General features: G+C 47.6%; 1 long non-coding RNA gene across 1 annotated transcript in view; it reads right to left on the reverse strand.

The window, feature by feature from the left end:
• Positions 1-18153, reverse strand: part of LOC119963271 — a 40713-nt gene extending 22560 nt beyond the window's left edge. Inside the window, exons 1-2 of the long non-coding RNA XR_005460059.1 lie at positions 17048-18153; positions 16105-16297 (exon numbers count right to left, since the gene is read on the reverse strand). This is a non-coding gene — a long non-coding RNA (uncharacterized LOC119963271). The remainder of the gene's footprint in view (positions 1-16104; positions 16298-17047) is intronic.
• Between the last annotated feature and the right edge of the window lie 970 nt (positions 18154-19123).

Raw genomic sequence — 19123 nt, forward strand, 5'->3', positions numbered from 1 at the left:
AGAGCACCAGAGGTGATCGTCTCCCTGGACGCAGATATGACCTTCGACAGAGTCGAATGGAAGTACCTCGTAGAGGTACTGGAGCGGTTCAGGCTTGGAACAGGGTTCACCACCTGGGTGAAACTCTGGTGAGCGTACGGATAAGTACCACCAGCTCTCAGTACTTCCAGCTGCACAGGAGCACCAGGCAGGGATGCTCGTTGTCCCCGCTGCTGTTCATTCTAGCGATGAAACCACTGCCGACTGCATTTAGGGAGGTAAAGAACTGGAATGGGATCAGGAAAGAGAGTACTGCAGAAAACGAGATCGATGGGGTTCTAGCCCTCCTGAACTTGCAATATTACAACTGAGTGGCAACCGCATAGAGCGTAAAGTGGTGGATAAAGGAGCCAGAAGCCGAGTGGGTGCTTATGGAGGAGGGCTCCAGCTGAGGGATCTCTCTCTGGGCCCTATCCACAGTGGCAATCCCATCCCCACCAAATAAATACTCAACGAGCCCAGTGATGGTAGCAACACTCCGGTCATGGAACCAGCTGTGACAGCACTTGGGCTAACCAAAATGTCCGACAAGGACCCCATCTGCAACAACCGCAGGTTCACGCCGGCGACAATGGATGCCACCTTCAAAATGTGGAGACAGGACGATGGGGACGCTGACAGTTCTGGACTTCTACACTGATAACAGACTGACAACGCTCGAGGAACTGACAGAAAAATTCCAGCTGATGGGGGCGGGGTGGGGGGGGGGGGGGGGGGGGGGGGGAGAGTAAACTAAAGTAGTTGCGGATCAAAATCTTCTTACACAGGAAAATGAGGACGTACTCATGACCACCACAACAATCATTGCTAGAGGGCCTACTGGACATGGACATCCTAGGGAAAGGGAACTATGGCGACATGTGTGGGAAACTACTAAGGAGGGCTAGCACTAAACTGGACGAGACAAGAGAGAGGTGCGAGGAGGACTTGGGGTTTGAAATAGGGTGGGGATTTTGGAGCAAAGCGCTGTACAGGGTCAACTCTACCTCTACATGTGCAAAGATAAGACTAATGCAGCTGAAAGTGGTACACATAGACCACTTGACCAGAAACCGAAGGAGCAGGTTCTTCCTGGAGGTGGAGGGCAAATGCGAACGGTGCCAAGGAGGCCCAGCCAACCATGCCATATGTTCTGGCATGGTCTTGCCCCAGACTTGCCGGGTTCTGGACAGTCTTCTTCGAGGCAATGTCCAAGGTGGTGGGGATGAGGGTGGGGCCTTATCCAAGACTATCGGTCTTTGGGGTCTCAAAATAGCAGATCTAGTCATGGGGAGGAGGGCCGCACCCTTGCCTCCCTAATTAACCGCTGGAGAATCCTACTTGGCAGGCGGACCACAGCACCACCCAAAGCTGCGGACTGACTGTCCGACCTATCGGAATTTCTCCAAATGGAGAAAATTAAATTTGTCAACCGAAGGTTGGAAGAGGGCTTCCACAAACCGTGGGAGCCATTCACCCGGTTGTTCCAAGACCTGTTTGTAGCCAACAACCACTAAGCCAAACAACAGGAGCGGATAGTCACGATACAGCAAGGAGTGGGGGAGAACAAAGGGACATGGAACCCAGCCATACCCAACAAATAGCACGAGACACGGCATCACATCAACGTTACTGGAGCAGGGTACAAGAACAGACAAAAGAAGAAGGCACACTAGATGGCTGGGGGGGGGGGGGGGGGGGGGGTTTGGGAGAGGGGGGGGCTGGGTTGGGGGTGCTAGGAAAAGAAGTGGGAGGAATAGGAGAACCAGCCAGAATCGAAAACCTACTGGAAAACGAAAAGCATGAAACCATAATCACTACTGTAAATAATGCAAAGTTACTGATGTAAATAACAGACGCAGACCAGTGTGTGAATATTTCTCTTTCCCCTTCTTTCTTCCTTTTTTTTGGTTTGTCTTCAAATATGCGTCTACGCTTAACCTTGTTCTGTGTACCACAAAAATCTCAGTAAAGATATTTTTTTTAAATGGGAATTCTGTTTCCTTTACTTCATATTGATTATATTTTTAAAAACTCTACACTGGTTGCTGTTGTGCTCCATTTAATTTTACTCCATTTTCTGAGTAAATATGTTTTATTTGATTTGCTGTTTGCTAAGACAGTGTAACACATTGGCTGCTACAGTGCAACTCATTGACTGACACTGTGCCACCCATTGGCTGCTACAGTGCAACTCATTGACTGACACATTGCAAATCATTGACTGTCACAGTGCAACCCAATAATGACGCTGTGCCACTCATTGACTGACACAGTGCAACTCATTGACTGACACAGTGCAACTCATTAACTGACACAGTGCAACTCATTGACTGACACAGTGCAACTCATTGGCTGACACATGCAACCCAATAATGACGCTGTGCCACTCATTGACTGACACAGTGCAACTCATTGACTGACACAGTGAAACTCATTAACTGACACAGTGCAACTCATTAGCTGACACAGTGCAACTCATTAACTGGCACAGTGCAACTCATTAACTGACACAGTGCAACTCATTGGCTGACACAGTGCAACCCAATAATGACGCTGTGCCACTCATTGACTGACACAGTGCAACTCATTAACTGACACAGTGCAACTCATTGGCTGATACAGTGCAACTCATTGACTGACACAGTGCAACCCAATAATGACGCTGTGCCACTCATTGACTGACACAGTGCAACTCATTAACTGACACAGTGCAACTCATTGACTGACACAGTGAAACTCATTAACTGACACAGTGCAACTCATTAGCTGACACAGTGCAACTCATTAACTGGCACAGTGCAACTCATTAACTGACACAGTGCAACTCATTGGCTGACACAGTGCAACCCAATAATGACGCTGTGCCACTCATTGACTGACACAGTGCAACTCATTAACTGACACAGTGCAACTCATTGGCTGATACAGTGCAACTCAATAATGACGCTGTGCCACTCATTGACTGACACAGTGCAACTCATTAACTGACACAGTGCAACTCATTGGCTGATACAGTGCAACTCAATAATGACGCTGTGCCACTCATTGACTGACACAGTGCAACTCATTGGCTGATGCTGTGCCACTCATTGGCTGACACAATGCAACTCTATGACTGACACAGTGCAACTCAATGACTTACACTGAGCAACTCATTAACTGCCAAGTGCAACTTAATGACTGATACAATGCAACTCATTGACTGACAAGTGCAACTCAATGACTGGCACAGTGCAACTCATCAACTGACACACTGCAAATCATTAACTGATGCTGTGCCACTCATTTGCTGACACAATGCAACTCTATGACTGACACAGTGCAACTTAATGACTGATACAATGCAACTCATTGACTGACAAGTGCAACTCAATGACTGACAGTGCAACTCATTAAATGAAACATTGGAACTCATTAATTGACACTGTGCCACTCATTGGCTGACACAGTGCAACTCAATGACTGACACAGTGCAACTCAACGACTGACACAGTGCAACTCAACGACTGACACAGTGCAACTCTATGACTGACACAGTGCAACTGTTTGACTGACAGTGAAACTCAACGACTGACTCAGTGCAACTCAATGACTGGCACAGTGCAACTCATCAACTGACACACTGCAAATCATTAACTGATCCTGTAGCACTCTTTGGCTGAAACAGTGCAACTCTATGACTGACACAGTGCAACTCAATGACTGACACAGTGCAATTCAATGACTGGCACAGTGCAACTCAATGACTGACACAGTACAACTCAATGACTGGCACAGTGCAACTCAATGACTGGCACAGTGCAACTCAATGACTGGCACAGTGCAACTCAATGACTGGCACAGTGCAACTCAATGACTGACACAGTGCAATTCAATGACTGGCACAGTGCAACTCAATGACTGACACAGTACAACTCAATGACTGGCACAGTACAACTCAATGACTGGCACAGTGCAACTCAATGACTGGCACAGTGCAACTCAATGACTGACACTGTGCCACTCAATGACTGACACTGTGCCACTCATTGGTTGGCACAGTCCAACTCATTGGTTGACACAGCACAGCTCATTGACTGACACAGTGCAACTAATTGACTGACACAGTGGAACTCATTGACTGACACAGTGGAACTCATTAACTGACACAGTACAACTCATTGACTAACACAGTGCAACTCATTGACTGACACAGTGCAACTCATTGACTGACACAGTGCAACTCATTTAATGACACAGTTCAACTCATTAACTGAAACATTGGAACTCATTAACTGACACAGTGCCACTCATTGGCTGACACAGTGCAACTCAACTCGTGTCACAGTGCAATTCATTTACTGACACAGTGCAAGTCAACGACTGACACAGTGCACCTCATCAACTGACACACTGTAAATCATTAACTGATGCTATAGCACTCTGGCTGAAACAGTGCAACTCAATGACTGACACAGTGAAACTCAATGACTGGCACAGTGCAACTCAATGACTGACGCTGTGCCTCTCATTGGTTGATACAGTGCAACTCATTGGCTGATTCAGCACAGCTCATTGGCTGATACAGTGCCAATCATTGGCTGACAGAGCAACCAAATGACTGATACATGCAACTCATTGGCTGATACAGTGCAACCCATTGACTGACACAGTGTAACTCATTGGCTGACACAATGCAACTCATTGACTGACACAGTGTAACTCATTGACTGACACAATGCAACTCATTGACTGACACAATGCAACTCATTGACTGACACAGTGCAACTCATTGACTGAAAGAGTGTAACCCATTGACTGATGCTGTGCAATTCAATGACTGGCGCTGTGCAACTCAATGACTGATACAGTGTAACCCATTGACTGATGCTGTGCAATTCAATGACTGGTGCTGTGCAACTCAATGACTGATACAGTGTAACCCATTGACTGATGCTGTGCAATTCAATGACTGGCACTGTGCAACCCAATGACTGATACAGTGTAACTCACTGACGGACAGTGCAACTTATTGACTGACACTGAGCAACTCATTGACTGACACTGAGCAACTCATTGACTGACACAGTGCAGCTCAATGACTGATAGAGTGCAACTCGTTAACTGACATTGTGCCCTTCATTGGCTGACAGAGCAACCAAATGACTGATACAGTGGTTGACACAGTACATCTCATTGGTTGATACAGTGTAACACTTTGAGTGATACAGTGGTGTCAATGGAAATGAATGTGCAAAGAATCCTTAGAAAAATATATTTCTTTATTGTTCTTAAATTTAGAGTACCCAATTATTTTTTTCCAATTAAGGGGCAATTTAGCGTGGCCAATCCACCTAACCTGCACATCTTTGGGTTGTGGGGATGAAACCAACGCAGACATGGGGAGAATGTGCAAACTTCTCATAAACAGTGACCCGGGGTGGATCCTGGTCCCTTGTGCTCCATGCCATAGGGCAGCAGTGCTAACCACTGCATCACTGTGCCGCACATGGATAAAAATATTTTAAACCAATATAAATAATGTTCCTTAAACATGTAATGCATTTCGAAAACAATCTAAAAAGAATTGAGGAAAATAAAGTTTAGATTGTGTTGTGAATATGCACCATCTCCATCTCACATGGGGATGAAAGCTTTGGTCTCCACTTTTAAGACAGAATATACTTCCATTGGTGACACGGTGGTTAGCACTGCTGCCTCACATCGCCAGGGACCCGGGTTCAATTCCAACCATGGGTAACTGTGTGGAGTTTGCACGTTCTCCCCGTGTCCACGTGGGTTTCCTCCGGATGCTCTGGTTTCCTCCCACAGGCCAAAGATGTGCAGGTTAGGTGGATTGGCCAAGCAAAGTTGCACCTTAGTGTCCAGGGATGTGCAGGTTAGGTGGGGTTATGGGGTTACGGGGATAGAGTGGGAGAGTGGGCCTATTTGCGTAACCTTTCAGAAGGTCGGTGCAGACTCGATGGGCCGAATGGCCTCCTTAAGTACTTTTTCTTTTAAATAATTTTTATTCAAGTTTTTTAATAACAATAACAAATTTTCTCCCCGCAATTTAAAACAAACAAGGTGTGTTTCCACGCCAAAACAAAACACCCCCCCCCCCCCCCCCCCCCCCACTGCACCCCCCTCCCCCACTCCGGGTTGCTGCAGAGACCGACCACTCTGATACCCTTCGCAGGAAATCGAGAAAGGGCTGCCACCGCCGAAAGAACCCCTGTACCGACCCCCTAGGGCAGATTTCATCCTCTCCAACTTGATGAGCCCAGCCATGTCGTTGACCCAGGTCTCCGAACTCGGGGGCCGCATATCCCTCCACTGTAACAGAATCCTGCGCTGGGCTACTAGAGACGCAAAGGCCAGAATGCCGGCCTCTCTCGCCTCCTGCACTCCCTGCTCCGAAGCTACCCCAAAGATCACGAGCCCCCAGCCCGGCCTGACCCTAGACCCAACCACTTCCGACAAAATCCCCGCCACCCCCTTCCAAAACCCCTCCAGAGTCAGACATGCCCAAAACATATGGGTGTGGTTTGCCGGGCCACCCGAACACCTCCCACACCTGTCTTCCCCTCCGAAAAACCGGCTCATCCTTGCCCCCGTCATGTGAGCCCTGTGCAGCACCTTCAGCTGAATTAGGCTGAGCCGTGCACAAGAGGAGGAAGAATTCACCCTCTCCAGGGCGTCCGACCACGTCCCATCCTCAATCTCTTCCTCTAGCTCTTCCTCCCATTTCACTTTGAGCTCATCTACTGAGGCCTCCTCCTCCTCCTGCATCAGTTGGTAGATAGCCGAGATCTTCCCTTCCCCGACCCACGTCCCCAAAAGCACCCTGTCCTGCACCCCCCTTGGCGGCAGCCACGGAAACTCCTCCACCTGCCTCTTAACAAAGTCCCTGACCTGCTTATACCTAAAAGCGTTCCCAGGGGGGAGGTTCCGCTTCCCCACCAGCTCCTCCAGAGTCGCGAACTTCCCATCCAGGAAGAGGTCCCCAAACTGTCTGATCCCTGCCCTGTGCCAACTGCCAAATCCTCCACTCGTTCTCCCTGGCTCAAAACGGTGATTGCCCCGAATCGGGGCCCAAACTGAGGCCTTCACTTCCCCCCTATGCCGCCTCCACTGTCCCCAGATTTTGAAAGACGCAACCACCACCGGACTCGTGGAGTACTTTGCCGGGGGAGTGGAAGTGGGGCTGTCACCAAGGCCTCCAGACTCGTACCCGCACAGGATGCCACCTCCAGCCTCTTCCATGCGTCACCCTCCCCTTCCGTCATCCACCTGCAAATCATCGCCACGTTCGCCGCCCAATAATATCCACACAGGTTGGGCAGTGCCAGGCCCCCTACCTCCCTTCTTCACTCCAAAAATACCCTCCTTACTCTCGGGGCCTTCCGCGACCACACAAACCCCAGAATTGACTTATTCACCCTTCTAAAAAAAGCCTTCGGGATCAACATGGGGAGGCACTGGAAAAGAAACAAAAACCTCGGGAGCACCGTCATTTTAACCGACTGGACCCTGCCCACCAACGAGAGCGGAAGCGCATCCCACCTCCTGAGTGCCTCCTCCATCTGCCCCACCAGCCTCGAAACGTTAAGCCTATGCATAGCCCCCCAGGTCCAAGACATGTGGACCCCAAGATACTTAAAGCTCCCTGCAGCCCTCCTCAACGGGAGTTCCCCTATCTCCCTCTCCTGACCCCCCGGGAGCCTCCTTAAGTACAGCAAGAATTCACCGTATTGCTCCCTGGGATGAGAGAGTTGTCCTGTTATGAGAGTTTGAGTAAACATGGGGCTATATTCTCTGGAGTTTATAAGAATGGGAGGTGATTGCATTGAAACATGTGATATTCTGAAGAGGCTTGACAGGGTAGATGCTGAGATGTTGTTTACTCTGGTGGGAATCTAAAATACCAAGAGCACAATCCCAGGATAGGAGGATGGTCATTGAGGATTGAGATGGAGAGAAATTTCATCACTCAAAGGGTTGTGTATCTTTGGAATTCCCTACTCCAGATGGTTGGGGTTGCTCCATTGTTGAAAAGATTCAATGCTGGGATAGTCAAATGTTTGGTCCATCGGGAAATCAAGGGATATGGGGAGCAGACAGGAAAGTGAAGTTGAAGCTCAAGATCATCATTGATTGCATTGATTGACAAAGCAGGTTTGACAGGCTGTATGGCCTATTCCGTCTCCTATTTCTTATGTCTTTTGTCTTTTTGATAAAATCTGTATTGTTGCAAACAGTCTTTCTGCTCTGACATGGGTGTGTGCATACACACCATTTGTAACAAATGTATAAAAATTAGCAACTGCCAGAAATTGAGGTCAATGTAAAATATTGGTGACAATTGTGGGATACTGACCAACTATTTTTCTGGGATAGGGGTTGGGGGTGTAACGTTTATAAAATTCCTATCCACAGAATGTATTTCATGATGTTGCTCTTGATTTTGTACTGATGGTGCCATTTAACACACAGATTGTTCATTGTCCTACATTTATATCCAATTGTAATTCAAACTGGTGTTGCATTATGGGATGCTTTTCAATGTGTAAACATGCCGTTACATGTTGTGAATTTAAGTTTTAGATGGTAATATCCATAAATTATTACTGGATTCGTATTTCAGACAAGAAAAAGCAGAAGCGTCTTGATTGATTCTGACCAGAAATAGAGTGGCGATTATGCTGTTGCCTTCAATGTAATCTATCCAATGAACTACTGAAAATGAACTGTACAATGGACAGAGATATTTATAACAATTTATACTCTGAGGAGTTCCGAGTCTAAATTTAAAATGTTTCCTGTACATGCTATTAATAATCCATGTATTACATAACACATTTTTGATTTGATTCGTAATGTGCAACCTACGTCTGTGTCAATTTCCTAAAAATATTAATTACTCAAGTAACCTAGTCACAAAAATGTTTCATTTTGCCTGTAGAAAGGATAAACAGAAGTTGAGAAAGGTTGTTGTTGACTGGTGATGAATGTAAGAAATTGTCATATTTTATATATATTTTTGCAGTACTGTTTTGAAAACCTGGGTTAAGATGCATACAGACAGTATGAATGCTGGAGAGGTGATTAAAGTATCATACAAGTGAGATAATCATTGATTTTTCAGGTGAAGCGTTCTGCTAATAGATCTTAACAATAATGTAATTGTTTACAGATAGCTAGCTAATGGAACATTGTTTATGTTTGAAGGACCCTGTAGTGTAGATAATGTATATTTAAATAGTTTTATTCTCCTCCTTTTTCACATTTTCTCCCTAATTTACACTCACCAACAATAAACAACAAACAGTAATAAATACAATGTCAATCCCCATATCAACAACAACAATCCCATCAAGTATAGATAATGTATGAGGGGTATTATGTTTGGCCCTGGATAAACAAGTCAAGGGACATTTTATAAGAAAAGACAAAAGAATGCCTTATGCTTTGGGTACAAGTGATGTTTATAATGGGAGGAGCCAGGCCTGTTGGAAGAGTCAGTAGGTCCTGGAATTGTAATCTGACGAAAGGTATTTTAGTTTGGTTGGTGTTGAAAGGTTCTCTCTCCAAAGGTTCTGTACAGAGAAAATCAAGAAAAACCCTGGTTGTTAATTTTATTCATAAGTGGTATTTAGTATATATTGGTTTGCTTAATTGGAATATGGTGGCATATTTAGCAAACAAGTTCAGGTTTCTCCTTTTACTTAAGAAGTGTTGCAGCTGTTAACTGTCAAGCTATTTCTTTGTTGTTAACGTGGATAATTTGTGTTTAAATTTATAAAAATTTGAACATAAATATACCTATATGTCAGCGTTATCACTCCTGTGGAGCATCAACATTTCCTCACAGTTTTACAAATTGAATATAGTTGGGTTCTTGTCCAGGATCCTAACAGACTGAGGAAAGAATATCAATCAGGATACGAGGAGAGCTCACATACTGGGCTAGATTTTCATCCTGGAGGTGGGTAGAAGGAATCGGGATAAAGTGCCAGAAAAGGTGGGACTTTCATTGTGGGGGTGCAGATATGGGCTATCATTGGGTCGGCCAACCAGGGAAAGAGTTATGAGACAGAAACAGAGATTGTTAGATGTGGATGCTGATTGTTTAAAGGGTTTACTTTGGTGCTGTGAGACTTTATCTCAGTTATATTGAAAAAGTGCAATCATGAATTTCCTATGCCTATCCATGGCCTCTAATGCCCTAGACCCACCCCATGGCCCCTCATGTCACCCATGCCAAGGCATTCCCCCACTCATTACCTATGACCTTTCGTGTCACCCATGCCAAGGCATTCTCCCACTCATTACCTATGACCTTTCATGTCCCCATGCCAAGGTATGGCCCCCATTCACCTCAAAGGCATGCCCCTCCTGCCAAGATGTGCCACCACACACCTCTATGAAAGGCCCTTCATGCCCCATACCTAGGTATTCCCGCACTCATTCCCAGAGCCCCTCATAACCCTCATGCCATGTTATGGCACTTTCATGCCCCTTCACCAGCTGTACAGGACAAATGAACCATATAATGACAATAATATGTATATAAAAAAGCTTTAAACAAAAATAATAATTTATTGACAATTTCCCGCTTTCCTAGAAAAAGTCCTTTTTACTACAGGCCCAAAAAGACAATCATCCACACCCTTTAGAAATATAGAAACATAGAAAATAGGAGCAGGAGGAGGTTAGTCGGCCTTTCGAAACTGCTCCATCATTCATTATGATCATTATGATCATAGCTGATCATCCAACTCAATAGCCTAATCCCGCTTCCCCCCATATCCTTTGATCCCTTTTGCTTTAAGTACTTTATCTAAGTGCTTCTTAAAAACATGCAATATTTAGGCCTTGACTACATCCTGTGTCGTCACATTCCGACACCTGTTCGTCATATTCTGGCACCTGTTTGGGTACACAGAGGGAGAATTCAGAATGCCCAAATCACCTAACAGCACGTCTTTCGGGACTTGTGGGAAGAAACTGGAGCACCCGGAGGAAACCCACGCAGACACATGTCATAATATACATCTATGTATATAATGGAGTGCAGACAGGCAGTGATTGACACACAGGATGACCAGTAAGCACACAGAACACAGCAGCCAATCACCAGACAGGACACTACCACTATAAAGCCAGGGGGCACCAGTTTTCCCGCTCTCTCTGGACCCAGCCTCTGAGACAGTCAGAGTTCGTGAGCTAGCAGTGCAAACACCATGTGGTAGCTAGTAAGTCTGATCAGGCTAGCATCAGGTCTCCAGTCAAGTCAGCATAGTGTCAACCCACAGTTGAACATGCATAATAGTTTAGATGTTAAATAAAATCGTGTTGCATCTCATCAAGTGTTGGAAGTCTGTCTCTCGCTACACTGCATCAAGTGCAGTCCACATTGACCCAGCCTGCCCAACACATCATGGTACCAGGTAGTGATGCTGAAAATTGACGGACCTACCTTGAGTGAATCAGCGTTGACCAGCAAACAGCCATCCGGTGACATGGAAAACGACCGCCCTCCTCTGCAGCTCTGCATCGCCGGCAGCCTCGGTGCAAATTGGAAGATCTTCAAACAAAAGTTCCAACTCTATCTCGAAGCCACCGACCTCGAGGCCGCATCTGATGCCAGGAAGATCGCACTATTCCTCTCCACAGCCGAGAACCACGCCATCCACATCTACAATTCCCTTACATTCGCTGAAGGCGAAGACAAGACGAAATTTAAAACAGTCCTGCTGAAGTTCGACAGCCACTGCGACATTGAGGTGAATGAGAGCTTTGAACGGTACGTTTTCCAGCAGAGGCTTCAGGGTAAGGATGAACCTTTTCAATCCTTTTTGACCCATCTCCGCATCCTTGCGTAGTCATGTCACTATCGACAACTGTTTCCATGATCCGGGATCCGTTTTCGGGGTCCACTCCGATTTCCTTCGTCAACAGCTCCTGAAAGTCAAGCAGCTCACCCTCACCATCGCCATCGAAACGTGCATTCTCCACGAACATGCTAACAATCGGTACTCCCACATCAGGGCGGCAGAAACGGCAAAGCTAACATCCCACGAGGCACAACTGGTGCAGGCCATCACACAAATGCAGGGCCTAAGTATCGACGAGAGTGGCCATTTTGCGTGCTTTTCCCGGCCTCCTGCGCATGCGCACCAATGACCGAGGGGACAGCGAGACCGACGATCAGCCTGCGCAGGTGCGTACGTTGTTTGACCGCACTGCACGTGCGAGTTGGCGCACGGAACGCGCTGACGTTGGCGTCATGACATGTCCGAATTTTGGCTCCGCCCATTTAAAGCGGCCATGTCCGGCAAAATCACGACGGTGTCTAAAGTGTGGCAAGCTTGGCCACTACGCAGCCCTTTGCAGATCGGCTCCACTGCCCAGCATCCAGCGATCCCAGCCACAGCACAGGAGCGTCCGTTCAATACAGCAGGCCGTGACAGACTCCGACCCCGACAGCCCACCAGATCCTGATGCTGTGTGCCTCAAATCCCCATACCGGGTGGGCATCATTACAAAGCATGCACTGTCTTTCTCCAAGATAGTGAAGCACCTCCCCATCCTCAGCGTGGATCCTGGCGATGAGTGGTGTGCTGTCCTCACAGTCAACAAGGCTCGCATCCGGTTCAAGCTGGACACCGGCGCTTTGGCGAACCTTATCTGGAAATCCGATTTCGACACCATCCACGTCAGACCAAGCATTCTTCCACCGGCTGCCAGCTCCTTGACTACAATGGCAATGCCATAGCTGCCAGTGCTCATGCCAACTCGGAGTTTCCAATAAGTCAATTAAAGCGACACTGCGATTTGAGATCGTAGGACCTGACAGAGCATTCCTGCTTGGTGCTCGGGCCTGCAAACTCCTGAATCTGGTTCAGCGAGCCCACACCATGTTATCCTCACCTGATGGAAACGGCAGGCTAAAATTTATGACATCATCACGCAGTACCACAGCGTGTTCAATGGAATGGGCACACTCCCATACACATCCCAAATCCAGCTCAAACCAAACGCCACCCCTGTGGCTCACACACCACATCAGGTGCCGGCACCCCTCAGGGACAACCTCAAGCAGCAGTTGCAGGACCTCCAGGACTAGGGCATCATATCAAAGGTCACAGAACCCATGGACTGGGTCAGCTCCATGGTCTGCGTCAAGAACCCGTCAGGGGAGCTTCAAATCTACATTGACTCCAAAGATCTAAACCGCATCATCATGAGGGAACATTACCCGATACCAAAACGAGAAGAGTTGACCAGTGAGATGGCTCATGCTAAATTCTTTACGAAGCTGGACGCCTCCAAAGGGTTCTGGCAAATACAGCTGGATGCATCCAGTCACAAGCTGTGCACATTCAATACCCCGTTCAGTCGCTACTGCTACAACCGAATGCCTTTTGGCATCATCTCTTCCTCAGAGGTATTTCACCGCATCATGGAACAAATGATGGAGGGTATCGAGGGGATGCGTGTGTATGTTGACGATGTCATAATCTGGTCCACAACTCCTCAAGAACACATCGATCGCCTCAAGCAGGTATTCCACAGAATCTACGAGCATGGCCTCCGACTCAACAGGGCCAAGTGCTTGTTTGGTCAATCAGAAATCAAATTCCTTGGTGACCACGTCTTGCAGCAAGGCGTGCAGCCAGATGCTGACAAGGTTTCGGTGATCAACGCCATGAAGACCCCAGAGGACAAGAAGGCGGTCCTCCGCTTTCTAGGGATGGTTAACTTCCTCGGGAAGTTCATTCCCAACATGCCGACCCACACCACAGCCCTCCACCATCTCGTCAGAAAGTTGACAGAATTCCAGTGGCTGCCCGCTCATGATAAGATTGGCATGAGCTGAGGGCAAAACTCACCACAGCCCCGTTTCTGGCGTTCTTCGACCCTACCAAGGAGACCAAAATATCCACCGACGTGAGCCAGGACGGTATTGGGGCGGTGCTCCTCCAACGGGATGTGGGGATGATGCCCACGCAAACACGGGGAGAATGTGCAAACTCTACACGGACAGTGACCCAGGGCCAGGATCGAACCTGGGACTTCGGTGCCGTGAGGCAGCAGTGCTAATCACTGCGCCACCGTGCTGCCCCGTTCTTTTATATGGGATCTTGATAAGTGCATTTTTGCATGCCATTTTCATGGTGATGTACAAAAGTTTCTGATGTTAAATGAAACCTTTGATCTTCAGAAAAAATAGTAAAATGGTCCTTCATTTGTTTAAGCATTAAATATTAAGAATTTTGATTAATCACGTCACATTGGCGATATTTAATATTTTGTGAACTGGCAAAAATTGCAAATTCTGACATTGTACACAACACATTGCACCACATATCTATATTTGTTATGATATGGAATGTTCATCCAGCTTTATAGATGATTTAGTAATTCCACCATCCAACTGCCTTGTTGCAGCAGGAAGCCCATAGAAAGAATGTAGGCGTGTGTTCTAAATATAAGGGGGTGATTTCCACTCAGTCTCTTGGAGCACCTGAAAGCATATACCAGGATATTTTATGTCTCGGCCCTTTGGATTTCTAGTTATCGGAATGAATAGGTAGATAATTAGGGGCTGGGAGTGTGCGATTTCTCATATACACTCCTGGCACGTGTTAAAAACACTGAGATGGAAAACCTTGAATGAATGCCAATCTCCGCACAAATTTTTAACATCTTCATTAATTTTTCCATCCAGGTCTGCTTTGTTTTATTTTTGCTTTCATTTTAACCATTCATTACATCTGTTCCTGTCTCTTCTCCATCTTTTTGTTGGCCTTAAAAAATATGCACAACCTCAAAGCTATCACTGTTAAACTTAAATGTAGAAGAGGAAAGCTTTTTGTTTCTCGATGTTTCACTAAGAACAATGGCATTTCACACAAAAAAATCGTCAAACTCCAGACACTTGTTATACTTAAAGAAGGATCAATCTACAGACTTTAAAGAGCCAATTCTGGCATTATCTAACTGCTACTTGATGCGCGATCAATAAGCACAGAAACGAAGGAGTAGTCCGAATCGAAGGTTTTAATCTACAAGAAGTGTGCCCAGCAGCTTGAGTACAGAAAGAACAATGGCTGCTGGGATACACGGGTTCTTATACCCCGCCTCATGGGCGGAGCTACCTTCATCTCGACCAATGGGAAGACAACACTTGGGCCAATGGGCAGCGAGCCTTCTCCACCAATAGCAGCTCACACTCCCAGGTACCGTAGTACCTCTAGTCATACTACCACACTACTCTTTGAATTGTTTTGATAAATATTTCAGGGGAATTGACACCTTTTCAATTTAGGTAGTAAATTGGCAGAGCAGATCTGCAGATTATATAAAAATAGCACCGCCTCAAGATGACCCAAAGTGCTTTCCGGCCAATGGACAGAATTTTCTCATATTGTTACAAAGTGTGGCTGCACCAGGAAAAGCAGTGTGGAAGCCATCGGCTGTATTATTAGGCATATAGAAAAATATTTCCAAGGGGCAAGTTCCATGCCGTCACACTGGCGGGTGGGGGGCTGAATGATAGCAGTACCAGGGGGCAGTGTCAGAGGGCAGGACCCTGACATGATCCTCCCCCAAGCCAAGCACTCACCTGAACTCTTCTGGTGGATGGTGCTCATTAGGTTCACATCGTGGGGGACCTGTTGTGATTCACACCAGGCGAGCACACCAACGTGAATGAACAATGTAATGGGGGGGGGGGGGGGGGAGAGGGGCGAGGAATGGTCTCATAATTACATTTAAATCTATTCAAATAGGGATCCCGACACTCAACATTGACATTCCCAATACGTCATTGGCGGAGGCGACGAGGACAATCGGAATGCGAAATCCAACCAGCGTATATCGCATTTTGGGACTCCCACAGGATTTCCCACTCCTGTCACCAATCCACCGCCCCCCCACCCCCCAACCCCCCGTAAAGGGGAGCCAAAGATCCTCCCCCGCAATGAAACATGTTTGAAATCTAGTCACTGTTTTAATGTAGGAAATATGGCAGCAATGTGTGACAGAAAGGTCCTACAACCTGCAATAAGATAATGACATGGTAATGTGCCATACCTTCCTGGCTCCCCAGCATTATATTTGGGGGATACCCCAAAGATGCGCTGGAGATTCCCTCTTGGAAGTTCCCGCGTGTAATTATCCAGAAATGTTACTTTTGCCTGGGCAATTGCGGTGAGAACCATCTGACAGATGCGATTTTAATGGCTAACCTCAGGTGTTTTATTCCAGTTGTACACTCATAGTTACTCTGAAAGAGGTAGACAAAAAAAAAGCACTTTAACATCGGTGTAACTATTTTAAACACCCAGACAGAGCCCCGTATGAGACCCCCCCCCCCCCCCCACAACATCAACCCCCAGATGATTCCCAACTAAACATCTCAGATTCCATGGTATTCCCATTTCTCCACCCCCCCCCCCCCCCAACCCCGACCTGACCTCCTACCACACCATTTCGGGCTCGGCCCCCACCCAACCCAAATGCAGACACGGATGACACCCCCAGTCGTGACCCACCTCCCCATGTCCTGACCATCCCCTCACATGTCCAGATGACCCCCATGTCCCAACCCCTACTCATGTCCAGACAACCCCAAGTCTAGATCACCTCTCCCATGTTCAGATCACCTCTCATTTCAAACCTGATCCCTCATATCCAACCAGACCTCCACTCAAGTTCAATCTGAACCCCTTCATGTCCCAATTATCCCTCCATGTCCCTCCCCAATGTCCCGACCATCCTCCGTGTCCAGATCCATCCCCATGTCCCTAACCCCAGCCCCTCATGTATGGTCGGACTCTTCCTCATTTACCACATCTGCCCCCATGTCTGGACCCCTCCATGTCCAATCCAACCGCTCCACCCCCTCCATGCCTGACTCCCCCTTGTCCAACCTGAACTCCCCCGCTCGTCCGGCCCGAACCCCATGACCAACCTGACTGCTGCCGATGTCCAAAACTCCACCCTCACTTCCTATTCACTGAACTTAGAAACTTACCTTCTCTCTTTCAGTGGCACCTTTAAATCCACTTGCTTTATGGCAGCTCGTGCCGTTAAAGGGGGGCATGTCCTCCTTCAATCCATTCCTTTTGCACTCCGCCGCTGGAGCTGTGGACATGCATCACTTCTTCAGCCTCATCCAGCCTGAGTCAGGAAAGTCCGGCGAGGCAGGCACTTTGGAATTCAAGCTCAGGTAAGTCATCCCCTCCAAGGAAGTTATTAGTAATATTTAAGGGATATATATTGTCCAACACACCGCTAGACCTCCACTAATGTGGTTTGAATAATGTATTGGGATCTTTCAAATCTTAATATAGAACATTAATGCAATATAATACTCATTTATTGACAGCTAATTTGATGAATTTTGTCTAGGTAAGATGTACTTAAATTTATTGACTTTCCTGTATAATTTTGTGGCTAAAATTGTTAAATAAGGTTCAGTTGTGGATCTCATTGTGGGGCAGATTTGTATGGTGACTAATTGGACAACTATATGGCACAATACCCATCAGAATCTGCAACATGAGGGAGGGGGAGTTTCCCAGGGATTCAGAGGGGTGTTTGGAGGCGTAAAAGGGCAAGTTCTTGTCAGTTTTGTGATTCCCATTTGATTACAGTCTGTGGGGGCTTCAACATTGCAGCCGGTCGAGAAGAGTTGATCACTAACAACAACTTCTGAACTTTCCATTTAACTGTACATGTGTGGATTCTGGAGACTGAGGACGCAATCCTCTGGAAAGATTTCTAGGTGTGGTAGTGAACGGGAATTGCCGGGAGCTTCCGGGCGCTCGGCCTGGCGAGGCTGGCAACGCAATTCAACTTTAATTTGTCCACTGAACGAGGCCTCATGGGCTTCTTGTCACAAATGAATGTTCACCAACTGATTCGCCGGGACCGCGTGCACCAGCCCCCTGCTAACAAGGCCGAGCAGCACCTAAGCGGCACCTGCTCAGCCAACCCCAGCCAGCTTGCAACAGTGATGCCCAGGAGACCGGCCCCAAGATTCGCTGATGCTGACCTGGGGAGGCTGCTAGATGCCATAGAGGCCAGGAGGGATGTTCAGTTCCCTTGAGGGTCCCAGAGAGTCGGCCATAAGGCAGCCAGTGCTGCCTGGGATGAGGTGGCGGCAGTTGTCAGTTCGGGGAGTGTGACCAGGAGCACTGGCCTCCAGTGCCGGAAAAAAGTCAACGACCTACACTGGGTAGCACGAATGAGTAGACATTAACGCCCCCTCCCCTCCCCCATGGGAGCATCCATCCTCCAACTCTCCATGCGACTCCACCCTCCTCCCACTCAACCCCTCTCCAACCCTTCCTTCACACAACCTCTCCCACCACTGTGAACCACGCATGTGACTAATGATGCCCTCTCTGTGTCTCCTCAGAAAAGCTCTTCCATAATTGTTGGAGAGGGCCCAGACTGGCAGAAGAGTGGCAGACATAAGAACCCTCACCACTTTCGAGGAGCAGGCCATGGAGGTGACCGGTGTGGCTGAGGACAGAGTGGTCACTCATGCGGAGACTGGCGGATGCCGCAGAGGTGAGGAACCACTGGGCTCCACCCGGAGGACCTGTTAAACATGAGTTGTTATTGCCTTACTGACTGACCCATCCCTCGCACTGACCACATATCCATTCTCCAACGGGTCCTCCAGCCAACTGTGCCGGCCACTCCTGACTCCGAGGAGAACACCTCGATGGGGAGCTTCGAGGATGTAACTGTAGTCGTGGTACAACTGTCATCCCCACCGTCTACCAGCGCAGATACATACCTTGGTGGGAAATATTAGTGGACAGGCATCTGGGGCACAATCTGGTGAGCACCACACTGCTGTTGGTGCACATCAGATGGAGGCAGGGACCCCCAGGTGAGACAGAAGTCGGAGATCTGCTGGATCCCAGGACCTGATGCTGAGCTTGTGGAAGTGGGTTATCCAGAGCTGATGAAGATGATAGGGAGCAGAGGGAGATCTATATCAGCTTGGAGGAGTCCCAGAGGCTACGGGCGCATCGGGCATGGGGTTTGTGCAACACATTAAACACCTTTTAGCAAAACCATTATGATGCCTCTG

Source organism: Scyliorhinus canicula, chromosome 3 (assembly GCF_902713615.1).
Source record: "Scyliorhinus canicula chromosome 3, sScyCan1.1, whole genome shotgun sequence".
NCBI lineage: Eukaryota > Metazoa > Chordata > Chondrichthyes > Carcharhiniformes > Scyliorhinidae > Scyliorhinus > Scyliorhinus canicula.